This window comes from Mandrillus leucophaeus, unplaced genomic scaffold, assembly GCF_000951045.1.
Source record: "Mandrillus leucophaeus isolate KB7577 unplaced genomic scaffold, Mleu.le_1.0 Scaffold22, whole genome shotgun sequence".
Lineage (NCBI taxonomy): Eukaryota > Metazoa > Chordata > Mammalia > Primates > Cercopithecidae > Mandrillus > Mandrillus leucophaeus.
In genome coordinates this window covers 2,391,743-2,403,678 of record NW_012102254.1, presented here as the reverse complement: position 1 = coordinate 2,403,678, position 11,936 = coordinate 2,391,743, and the positions used below count along the sequence as shown (strand labels likewise).

Sequence of the window (11,936 nt, the reverse complement as noted above, 5' to 3'; positions counted from 1 at the left end):
GCGACAGTAGGCTGATGCTCATGGAATTCACTGGTCTTACCGTGTTCTCCACCATCCTAAAGCAGCTGGATTGACAGAACGGTGGAATGGCCTATTGAAGTCACAATTACAACACCAACTAGGTGACAATACTTTGCAGGACTGGGGGAAAGTTCTCCAGAAGGCCGTGTATCCTCTGAATCAGCGTCCAGTACATGGTACTGTTTCTCCCACAACCAGGATTCACAGGTCCAGGAATCGAGGGGTGGAAGTGGAAGTGGCACCACTCACCATCACTCCTAGTGATCCACTAGCAAAGTTTTTGCTTCCTCTCCTGCAACATTATGTTCTGGTGGCCTAGAGGTCTTAATTCCAGAGGGAGGAGTGCTGCCACCAGGAGACACAACAATGATTCCATTACACTGGAAGTTAAGATTGTCACCTGGACACTTTGGGCTCCTCCTCCCTTTAAGTCAACAGGCTCAGAAGGGAGTTACAGTGTTGGTTAAGGTGACTGACCCAGACTATCAAGATGAAATCAGTCTACAACTCCACAACTGAGGTAAGGAAGAGTATGCATGGAATACAGGAGATCCATTAGGGCATCTCTTAGCATTACCATGCCCTGTGATTAAGGTCAATGCGAAACTACAACAGCCAAATCCAGGCAGGACTACAAATGACCTGGACCGTTCAGGAATGAAGGTTTGGGTCACTCCACCAGGAAAAAAAACCATCACCTGCTGAGGTATTTGTGGAAGGCAAAGTTAATACAGAATGGGTAGAAGGTAGTCATCAATACCAGCTATGACCACGTGACCAGCTGCAGAACTGAGGACTGTAACTGCCATGAGTATTTCCTCCTTTGTTTGTTAAAAACATGTTTGTGTATGTATACACTTGTACTAATATCTTCACTTTATATTTCCCTTTCCTTTATCATGTAACATAAGATTTACTGATTTCATAACAGCATTTAAGTATTGTTAACTTTATGTAATAGTATTTGGGTTGGGGATTGGTGTGTTTCTGGTTGTATGAAGGATAGTTTTATTATATTACATGTAATTATGACATTATTGTCTTTATTTGAAAATTACATATGATCTCAGGAGATGTGTATGGGTTCAAGTTGACAAGGGGTGGGCTTGTAATGTTAATACTGTCAACTTGATGGGATTGAAGGATGCAATATTGATCCTGGGTGTGTCTGCGAGGGTGTTGCCAAAGGAGATTAACACTTGAGTCACTGGGCTGGGGAAAGCAGACCCACCCTTAACTGGGTAGGCACCATCTAATCAGCCACCAGGGAATACAGAGCAGGAAGAAAAACATGAAGAGGTGAGATGGGCCTAGCCTCCCAGCCTATATCTTTCTCCCATGCTGGATGCTTCCTGCCCTCGAACATCAGACTCCAAGTTCTTCAGTTTGGGGACTCGGATTAGCTCTCCTTGCTTCTCAGCTTGCAGACAGTCTATTGTGGGACCTTGTGATCATGTAAATCAATAATAAATTCCCCTTTGGAGATACATCCTATTAATTTTGTCCCTCTAAGAGAACCCTGACTAAAACAAGTAGTGTGGGGCTCGTGACAAAAACTGATAGCTTTGCTGCCAAAGGGTGGGTCCTGTCGCATGACAGAGCTGTTGTCCACAGCAAATACCAACTCACACTACTGGAATTATAAATTTCACTATTTGAATAACCACTGCTCAATTCAGAATTTAGCAGCTTTTCTGAAGGAACCATAAATAGGAATTCAATGGTTCCTATAGTAGGAACTGGACTTGGTAATCCCAGCCTGTAATCCCAGCACTTCGGGAGGCCAAGGCGGGCGGATCACTTGAAGCCAGGAGATTGAGACCAGCCTGGCCAACACAGTAAAATCCTATCTCTACAAAAAATACAAAATCGTAAAAACTAGTTGGGCGCAAATTTTTATTATTTAGGTGGTACACACTTGTAATCCCAGCTACTCAGGAGGCTGAGGCAGGAAAATCGCTTGAACCCAGGAGGCGGAGGCTGCAGTGAGCCGAGATCATGCCACTGCACTCCAGCCTGCGTAACAGAGCGCGACTCCGTCTCAAAAAAAAAAAAAAAAAAAAAAACCCAGTTCCTATAGTAGTATTGGCACACCTGTGACCCATTTATAACAGACGAATGTGGGTGGGAAGCTCTATTCTGTGCTCGTCCAGCCTACTTTACATATAAAGTATTATTGTAACTCCAGATCATGACAGGGAAAATGCTGAGAAATGAGTTCATTAAAGAGCTTTTAAAAGCCTAACAGATTATAATGTCAAAGAATTCCATGAAAAGCAACTATTCAGTTGCTTTTACTATTCAGTTATGCCTTTTTCCTATTCTATCGCTGACAACTATTATTACTAGTTATGCTTTGGGAACTGTTATGAACCAAAAACTAAAAAGGATGTCTATAACTAGTTTGTTTTTTTGTTTGTTTGTTTTGAGACGGCGTCTCGCTCTGTCGCCCAGGCTGGAGTGCAGTGGCCAGATCTCAGCTCACTGCAAGCTCCGCCTCCCGGGTTCACGCCATTCTCCGGCCTCAGCCTCCCGAGTAGCTGGGACTACAGGTGCCCACTACCTCGCCCGGCTAGTTTTTTGTATTTTTTAGTAGAGACGGGGTTTCACCGTGTTAGCCAGGATGGTCTCGATCTCCTGACCTCGTGATCCACCTGTCTTGGCCTCTCAAAGTGCTGGGAGTCTATAACTAGTTTTGATAGAGGCAGGAGGCAAACAAATGTCTAGGCAGACAGGGGCGGGTCCTCAGTGAAACCCGAACTTTAATCTGAAAACTGTCCTGGGTAAATCCTCGGATCGGATTGAGAACCTACCTTCCAGTTTGGCATGATTGATCCCCATCCTTCACCTATTTAACCTGTAACTACCCTTTCCTAATTGGTCCTGCCCACCTTTGAGTGGTGTCTTCGCTTTGACCTTTTTTGCATACTCACAAACCAATCAGCACACACTCCCCATTCTGAATCAATAAAGAGCCCCAGGCTCAGCCATATTGGGGAACTTTCCTGTCTTCGGGTAGTAGAACCACCCACCACGTTCTCTCTTTTTGCTAAGAGCTTTCCTTTCGATTAATAAATTCTACTCCACTCACGTGCCTAATTCGTCCTGCTCGTGAGACAAGAACCTGGACCTAGTTGAGCCAAGGAGCAAAAATCCTTCATCAGCTTCATGGTCAAAGAGAACTTAAAAGGACATCTGTGCCATCCTTAACAACATACCATAAAAGTCCAGTAAATTTAATTTTCCCCAGAAATACATAATGACATTTACATGATACAATCTACTCAAAACTTTTCCTAATATAAGTCACAGGGTAAAAATACAGTCAAAAACACCAATACATTTTAAATATCATTTATCAGAATGCGGATTATCAAAGGGCAGCTTTTATCCATCGTAATCTTTCCCCTAACCAGCCCTCAGCATCCCCACATCCCACACACACACACTCACAGATGACTTCCTGGGAGCGTGGTTCATGGAATATGAGCAGTAGCTAAAATGCAGCCTAAGAGGGTAAAACCGATAGAAAATTACACAGTTTCAAAGTGGGAAGGTCATGAGGCTGCGAGCACATCTACCTAGACACTTAGCATCTGTATTTCATCAACAGTTAAGCTATTCTTTACCTGTCACCACATAAATAGAATACGATTTTAAAATACACACACACCCCTACCTTATGGAAAATGATCCTAGAAAGGTAATGCTAGTGTCATTTTTCAAGTTAAAGTACTATTTTTTTTCCCAGAAATCCCCAGTTTTCAATAAATTAAAGAGATTATCCAATTTTATAATTATTCCATTCTGAAACATGTATAAGTACAATATACTCTTTAAATGCTCTAGAGATGTTAAATTGGTTCTTCGAGTATTCATGTATGAATTTCATCTAACACGGAATCACCTGAAGTTACTATTCAGTTATGCCTTAAATGCTTAGTTACATATTTTTTGGATAAAAGGATATGACACTATTATTTTCAAATCTGGATGTTCAGGAGGATCAAAAAATGAACTCTTGTGAATAAGAAGCATTTACTCTTAAAAAAAAAAAAACTCTCATTGACCATTTACACTATTCCTCTTCTGTCCATACAGAAAATAAAGTTAACTTTAAATAGATTTGTGAGTAAGAGTCAAGAGAATTTGAAAGCTGGGAACAGAAGTTCCTATGCTTTACTGAAGCACCAGTTTAATCTGACACTCACTGTGGCCTTGAATGAGTCACCTTTCAGGGCTGAGTTCTCTAATCTGTAAAATGAGAGTGTTATGTTAAATGTTTACTGAGGTTGACTATTCTATCAGCTACTTGTAATTTGGCTGCATCATTTCAGTTAGCTATAAATAAACCTCCTAAGACCCTCAATGTGAATATGAACTATTATTTCATTCATGATTCATATATCAGGTATTCTCAATCACAACTGAGTTGAGGTTTATTAAAAAACAAAAGCTTTTTGGCAAAGGGAGGGACTGAAAACAAATTCACCAGTGCATGGTGCCCTGCTTGAGCCAATGTGAGTAGAGCTTAAGAAACTCCACCCAGTTCTGGCTAACATCAAAGGAGACTCAACACCACTCTGCCAGAAAATAAGCCCCGTATCATCTAACCAGGCACCAAGGGAACACACAGTTTTCAAGCACAGCACTTCGTATATCTGATCTTTCATTCTGACGACATGCCTGAAGTGAAACTATCAGTGAGCATAGTTTTTGAAAACAGGTAAACTAAGGCAAGAGGCAACTACATGGCATGATGATAAAATACTCTCTTAACTATAGTCTCACTATTAAGAGCTAGGTGCTCATAAACAGGAAATAAGAATATAGGATGAGGCCACAGTACTTTCTCTGTTGTATGCTTTACTTTGGATAGTTCACAAACTCTGGAATTAATTACTGTACTAAAAATATTTTACAGGTCTATACAGATTAAACAGTGTTTGTTAATATCTAACTTAATTACATAGAAGCTCTGAAGAACCTTTTAAGTTCCATGAAGTCCTCCTGAAAATTTTAGGTCATTCGCATCTAGAGCCATTCACTTGCCGTCTGTGCTCATTCTGTCTGATGAGAAATTGGCAATCTGGTTTACCAATGGCCTGTTGCTGACTCTGTCCTCTTCTATTTATCCCTTGAAAGGTGCTACTATGAGAGCTAAAATGAAGGGAAAAAAAACTCATGAAAAGCTAGAACAGAGCTTGGGCAACATAGCAAAACCCCATCTCTACAAACACATGCAAAAATTAGCCAGGCATGGTGGCACGTGCCCTGTAGTCCCCGCTACTCAGGAGGCTGAGGTGGGAGGACTGATTGAGCCTAGGAGATTGAGGCTGCGGTGAGCCACTATTTCACCACTGCACTCCGGTGTGAGCAACAGAGTGAAACCCTGACTCAAAAAAAAAAAAAAGCAAGAATAGAAGCCTAACTCCCACCATCATACTCACTTTTCCTAACCACTGTAGTACTTTCATTTTACTGTGTCATATTAGCCAAATTTCTACCAACATTCATTTGCAGTAGCCAGCATTCTCTTTTTAAAAGTACAGAATCCTATTTCTTAACTTAAAAGTGGGTAAGAAAATGTACACCCCTGGAAAGACCATTGTTCATCCCAGAGATTGTTCTATTGAAGATGTCTGAATTTTTGGTTCTGGTGTGAAAAAGGAAGAAAAATATTTTGGCAACGTGGGAACTTCCAGGGAATAAAGCAGATATAGACATGGTATCAAAGTAGGGAGAGGGTATACAGGCCCAGGAGCCCTAGGAGGCAAAAGAAAGGGAGTTAATACAATGCCAAAGACAAGCTTGGTATCTTTCGAAATATTGCCTCCTGTCAGTTTCAGCAGAAAGGAAGAAACTTTCTTCTCAGTGACCTGGACTACTTTAGAAACAAAGTTGTAAGTGATAACTTTGTTTCCTTGAGGCAAATCATTTTGAGTTCCAAACAACCCATTTAATACACTTTTAATAATTATTACTAAAGGGAGGATACTGCGTATAATGCTCCCTTATATTTTCTCTATAATCCATCGCCTGTCCTTTTTTGGGTGAGTGGGTGGGTTATGGACAAGACACATAACCGTAAAGATATCTGGGTTAATATTTTATTTTATACGTTTGTTTTTGCATGACATTTAAATGACAGAGAATTCTAAAGCCAACACTAAGCTGCTATCCTAGGACATTAGTGAGAATGCTGTGGCCAAAATACAGTGCTTGTTCCTCAGGCTTGAAAGGAACCCCACGTTGCAGCCAGTGTGGGAGATCATTTATTATCTTGATGGATACAGGTATAGCCTGCTTCATAATAATTTCATATTCAACATCAGATTTTTTTTAGTATGCCTAGCAGGTTTTTAGTTACTAATTAACTTTATTACCCAGATTTGTTTCTTACTGAACTTCTTTCAGAGGCCTGTTACACATCAAGCCGAACTTTGTCTGGCAGTTGTGTTGTTTTTAATTTATTTAACCACAAAATCCTGATTTATACTTTCAAGCAAAATGGTATTGTACTTAAAAATAAATCTTTAGCAAGGATGTCTATAGGAATCAACTACCATCTTACACAGTTTGCAGACTTATGATTCCTCAGACAAATCTGAATTTCTTCTGCTTCTCCTCCGAACAAGACTTGCAGATAGCAACAGACAACTGAGGAAGATCTTGACTATCCTGAGCAATGAACTACAACCCCCCTGTAGAATATATTAACTGTACACCCCTAGGTTCCTCCCAACACAGTTCAAGGACAACAGCTGTGCGATTACAAACTGATGGAACTTCCAGGCTTGACAGGGTTCTGTTCATAACTACCATTTGTCCTGTTCATCATAGGATTAGCAACAGCAGAGAGCCCTTGATTACTAGAATAGCTGAGGCCATCACACAGCTACATTCCTACATGAAAGAACACAACGATACAGGTTTAAAGAAGTTACATTTTACTTTCATGTAGTTACCAAAGAGTCCCCCCCACTCCCCCCCATTTAAGGGAGCCCTGTCCTCTGGATATAAAAATACTGTATACACTTGCACACACATATTCACATACATAAAACCTTCCATCACAAAGTTAAAAGGTTACCTTGCTTCCTTACTGGAACTATCCAGGCAGCTTGTGTTCAGTCCTGACTAAATGCACTTTGGATCAGGCACCTGCCTTCAACATTTCTGTTCAAATGAATTTCAATCTATTTCTCCAGGAAGAATAAACCAGATACCTCCCACTGTTAGCCATGTGATACAGGCAGCATGATGTCTGAAGTCTGGTTATGTAGGCCAAAATAAGAAATGACAATGACACAGCATTTACATTTCTGATATCACCATCCTTAAGAATGAATCTTCTATTTTATCTGAATTTTTTAAATGAGTAAAACTTTAAAAGATTCTTAATAATACCTAACCCCTTCAAATTTTGAAAAAGGAGCATTTTTTAAAACTTTACATTTATCCCACTTCCTTCCTCTAATTAACACAGAAAAACATTCAGAGTTAATCTATACCAATCCAAAAATTATTTCTAATCACATTCTAAAGGCTTTTTGTTTTGTTTTGTTTTTTTGGAGACAGGGTCTTGGCCTGTTGGCCCAGGCTGGAGAATACAGTGGCATGATCTCGGCTCACTACAACCTCCAACTCCTGGGTTCAAGTGATTCTCCTGCCTCAACCTCCTGAGTAGCTGCGATTGCAGGTGTGCATATCACCATGCCTGGCTAATTTTTGTATTTTCAGTAGAGAGGAGGTTTCATCATGTTGGCCAGACAGGTCTCAAACTACTGGCCTCAAGTGGCCACCTCTTGAGGCCACCTCGGCCTCCCAAAGAGCTGGGATTACAGGCATGAGCTACCGTGCCTGGCTCTAAAGGCTTACACCAGTTCAAATGATCTAGGATCAAATCCCCTCACTTTAACAGATGAAAAAAAATGAGAAATGGAAAAAACAAGCCACTTATAAATGAGGCTGGGACAAAGGATCAGGCTAAAAGAGCCAGAGAACACCAAAAACAGAAGAAGAGCATGACAAAATAAGCAAAACCTTGTAGTTTTGTAGTTTCTGCTTTTATCTAAAACAATGACTTCCCTGTACTTCGAATACTTTTTGAATTATACCACTTATATATACCTTTACCTACCTACTACTTATACCTATTTTTTTCTTCAAGGAGGGAGGCAGGCAGGAAGAATCCTGAACATCAGGAAAACATTCCACCTGATCTTTAAAGGGACCCCAATGCTTAGATGTCTTTTTTTTTTTTTTTTTTTTGTAAATCCACACTCTTTCCTGTGATATCAAGGCTGACTGAGAAGACTTAGTCCTATCACCTACCATAGTCATCAGCAGCTTTCCATGTGGGGTCTCCCTACAATTTAGTCACATGGGACCATCTGCATTCTTACATTATCACTGTACACCCTATGCTCATTTGCTCTCCACACTTGAAGTTATCTTCTCTCCCTCCTCATTTGTGAAAGTCTTGAAATTAAGGTCCACATCAATTATCTTACCACCTTTTCTATGACTCCTTTTCAGAATCTTTCTCCTAGTGGTATTCAAACCTAATACATCATCTGTACTTACAACAGTAGAGTCTGGTCTATACTGTAGTTCAGTGGTCCCCAAACCTTTTTGGCATCAGGGACAGGTTTCGCGGAAAACAATTTTCCACAGATAGCAGGAGAGGTGAGGGGGAGGAGATGGTTTTGGGATGAAACTCTTCCACCTCAGATCATCAGACATTCTCATAGGATTCTCATAGGAGCATGCAACCTAGATCCATCACATGCTCAGTTCACAAGAGGGTTCACGCTCCTATGAGAATCTAAAGCTGATCTGACAGAAGGCAGAACTCAGGCACACTCATCGCAAAGTTAATGTAACGCTGTTCACCTGCTGTTCACCTCCTGCCGTGCAGCCCAGTTCCTAACTGGCCATGGACTGGTCCTAGTCTGCAGACCGAGTGTTGGGGACCCCCACTGTAGTTAGTTGTATATACCAGCTCCTGTAAACTGCTTGGTCCCAGAAGAGAAGGACCTCATCAAAGTGATGTGCAAACCGTCTCTGTTCCTAGTAGATTACACAGGAGACAGGCCAAAATGATAAAAACCAACAAAACAAGGGCTAAAAACACATTTCTAAAATGACACAATGGAAGTTATTAGAAATTGAATCTAATTTGAAATTAATCAAAAGTTCCAAAATTACAAAACCTCTTCACAACTATAAAAAGAATAAACAGATTCAAGGCTGAAGGGTTATCAACAATTATGAATATTCACCTTGGCCAGGCACGGTGGCTCATGCCTGTAATCCCAGCACTTTGGGAGGCTGAGGTGGGCGGATTACGAGGTCAAGAAATTGAGACCATCCTGGCCAACAAGGTGAAACCCCTCTCTACTAAAAATACAAAAATTAGCCGGACGTGGTGGTGCACACCTGTAGTCCCAGCTACTTGGGAGGCGAGGCAGGAGAATCTCTTGAACCTGGGAGGTGGAGGTTTCAGTGAACCGAAATCACACCACTGCACTCCAGCCTGGGTGACACAGCAAGACTCTGTCTCAAAAAATAATAAAAAAAAGAATATTCACCTCATTTCGTCCACTTTCTAAATTTAAACTTTCTTGAGTTTGTACAAGAGCAAGCATGTTTTCTGGAATTAAGGAAAGAAAGCCAGTAAGGAGTAACTGTATGAACCAGCTCTCCATGCTAGTCATCTAATCATTATTAGGCGAAGCAACAAAAATAGCTCTCTCTGCTTTTAGAAAAGCATGACATGATGCAATATAGCAAAAACAAATATTCAAGATGGTTGACCAGTTACTGGCCTGGCATGGTGACTCACACCTGTAATCCCAGAACTTTGGGAGGCCAAAGCAGGAAGACCACTTGAGCCCAGGAATTCAAGATTAGCCTGGGCAAGATGGCAAGACACCATCTCTACAAAAAAATTTTTTTTAATTAGCTGGGCTTGGTGGTGTGTGCCTGTAGTGCCAGCCTCTCAGGAGGTTGAGGCGGTAGGATTCCTTGAGCCCAGGAGCTTGAGAATGCAGTGAGCTATGATTACAACACTGTACTCCAGTCTGGGCAAGAAAGTGAGACCACATCTCTGAGAGACAGAGAGAAATACAGAAAGGTATCAGCTACTACCATCATGTTAATGTGATCATATAAATATAAAACTTTTATAATTATTAAAATATTAAATCTCTATAGTTATCAGCTCATATTATCTGTCAGAAAGTAATAAGCATATCATGTAACTTTAGGATGACTTAGTGCTGAGGAGATTGGAAGAAAGGAAGAATACTCATACTTGATCAGCTCTTAGCTTTTGAGAAATATTTTATTAAAGAAAAAATTCTCTTTCGGCTGGGCCTGGTGGTTCATGCCTATAATCCCAGCATTCTGGGAGGCTGAGGCAGGAAAATTGCTTGAGCCCAAGAGTTCAAGACCAGCCTGGGCAACACAGTTGAGACTGCGTCTCCACAGAAAACATTTTAAAATTAGCCTGCACACCTATGGTCCCAGCTACTTGGGAGGCTGAGGTGGGCGGATCACTTGAGCAAGGGAAGTTCAAGGCTGCAGTGAGCTGTGATAGCACCACTGCTCCAGCCTGGGCTACAGAGCGAGTCCCTGTCTTGAAAACAATAGATAACAAAAGAAAAGAAAAACTTATCCCATTAAGCAAAGTGAAGTTTCACTCTATATCAGTCAAAAAGAAGAAAAGTGGAAAGTACTTAACAAGCATTTTGTAGTTGTGGCAAAGGCCTTACTTTGACCTAATATCTTACAGATGCTTTCAAAAAGAGGGGGGAATATCATTATTAAATGAAAATTGAACAAGCAAAAATTGAAGAGATCTTTCAAGTTATTAGTAACATAACTTTTAATATTTTACCTGAAATACAAGTAAAAATCTGAGTTAAAAGTTTAAAACACACACACACACACACACACACACACACACACACAGAATCAGAATTGTTCAGGGACAGGGTTAAGCAGTATAAGTTTTATTTGCTGATGTTGTTTTGTTTTTGTTTTTTTAAGAGACAAGGTCTCACTATGTTGTCCAGGCTGGAGTGCATTGGCTAGTCACAGGTGTGCTCATTGTGCACTACAGCTTCAAGCTCTTGGGCTCAAGCGATCCTCCAGTCTCAGCCTCCTGGGTAGCTGGGACTAGAAGCATGTGCTACTGCACCAAAAATCTCAGTGTTGTTAGTTTTCTTGCAGTAAGGGTAATCATGACACAGAGATACCTCCTTAAAGTTGATTCTGAGAGGCACCCACAATTGAGGGTCGCTGAATTAATCAACAATCTACCTAATCCATTCAAGATAAAATTCACTGAAATGAAATACAACACAGGATTAATACAACTTAACACTAGAAAGACATCACATTCCCCCTTGTCAGGAAGGTGTTTTAGAATCAGTTTACTAGATGTAGAATCTGAGGCACGGATTTTTGTGCAAGTGATTTACTAAGGGAGTGCTTTTAGGAGAAACCTATAAGGCCATGAATCTATTAACGTACACCACAATAACAGATTAAGAAACTAAAAGCTCACCTCTCAGAATTAGAAAAGGTTCTGGGAAAAGAAAGACTCAGCAAATTAGGATAGAAGATACATCCTTTATCTGACAAAGGGTAGCTACAAAGAAAAAAAGAAAACCTCCCTCAAATAAATATCATTCCCTTGAGATTGGATAGAAATGAGAATGTACACTATTGCCACTTCTAATCAATATTGTGCAATGAGCCAAGATAAAACATTAAAGGCATGTGCATTGTTTTTAAAAAACCATAAGGATTGGCCGGGCGCGGTGGCTCAAGCCTGTAATCCCAGCACTTTGGGAGGCCGAGACGGGCGGATCACGAGGTCAGGAGATCAAGACCATCCTGGC

The 11,936-nt window shown here is 40.7% G+C and overlaps 1 protein-coding gene across 3 annotated transcripts in view; it reads right to left on the bottom strand.

The window, feature by feature from the left end:
• MAP4 (microtubule-associated protein 4) overlaps positions 1-11,936 on the bottom strand; it is a 277,944-nt gene that overhangs the window by 189,123 nt on the left and 76,885 nt on the right. Inside the window, exon 1 of one of the 3 annotated variants that reach the window (XM_011981025.1) lies at positions 7,128-7,238. The exons of 1 other annotated variant lie outside the window; for it this stretch is intronic. The gene's annotated coding sequence lies outside the window, so the exon portion shown is untranslated. Of the gene's footprint in view, positions 1-7,114; positions 7,239-11,936 lie in introns of those variants that run through there. One more of the 3 variants, XM_011981026.1, reaches the window with a different exon arrangement.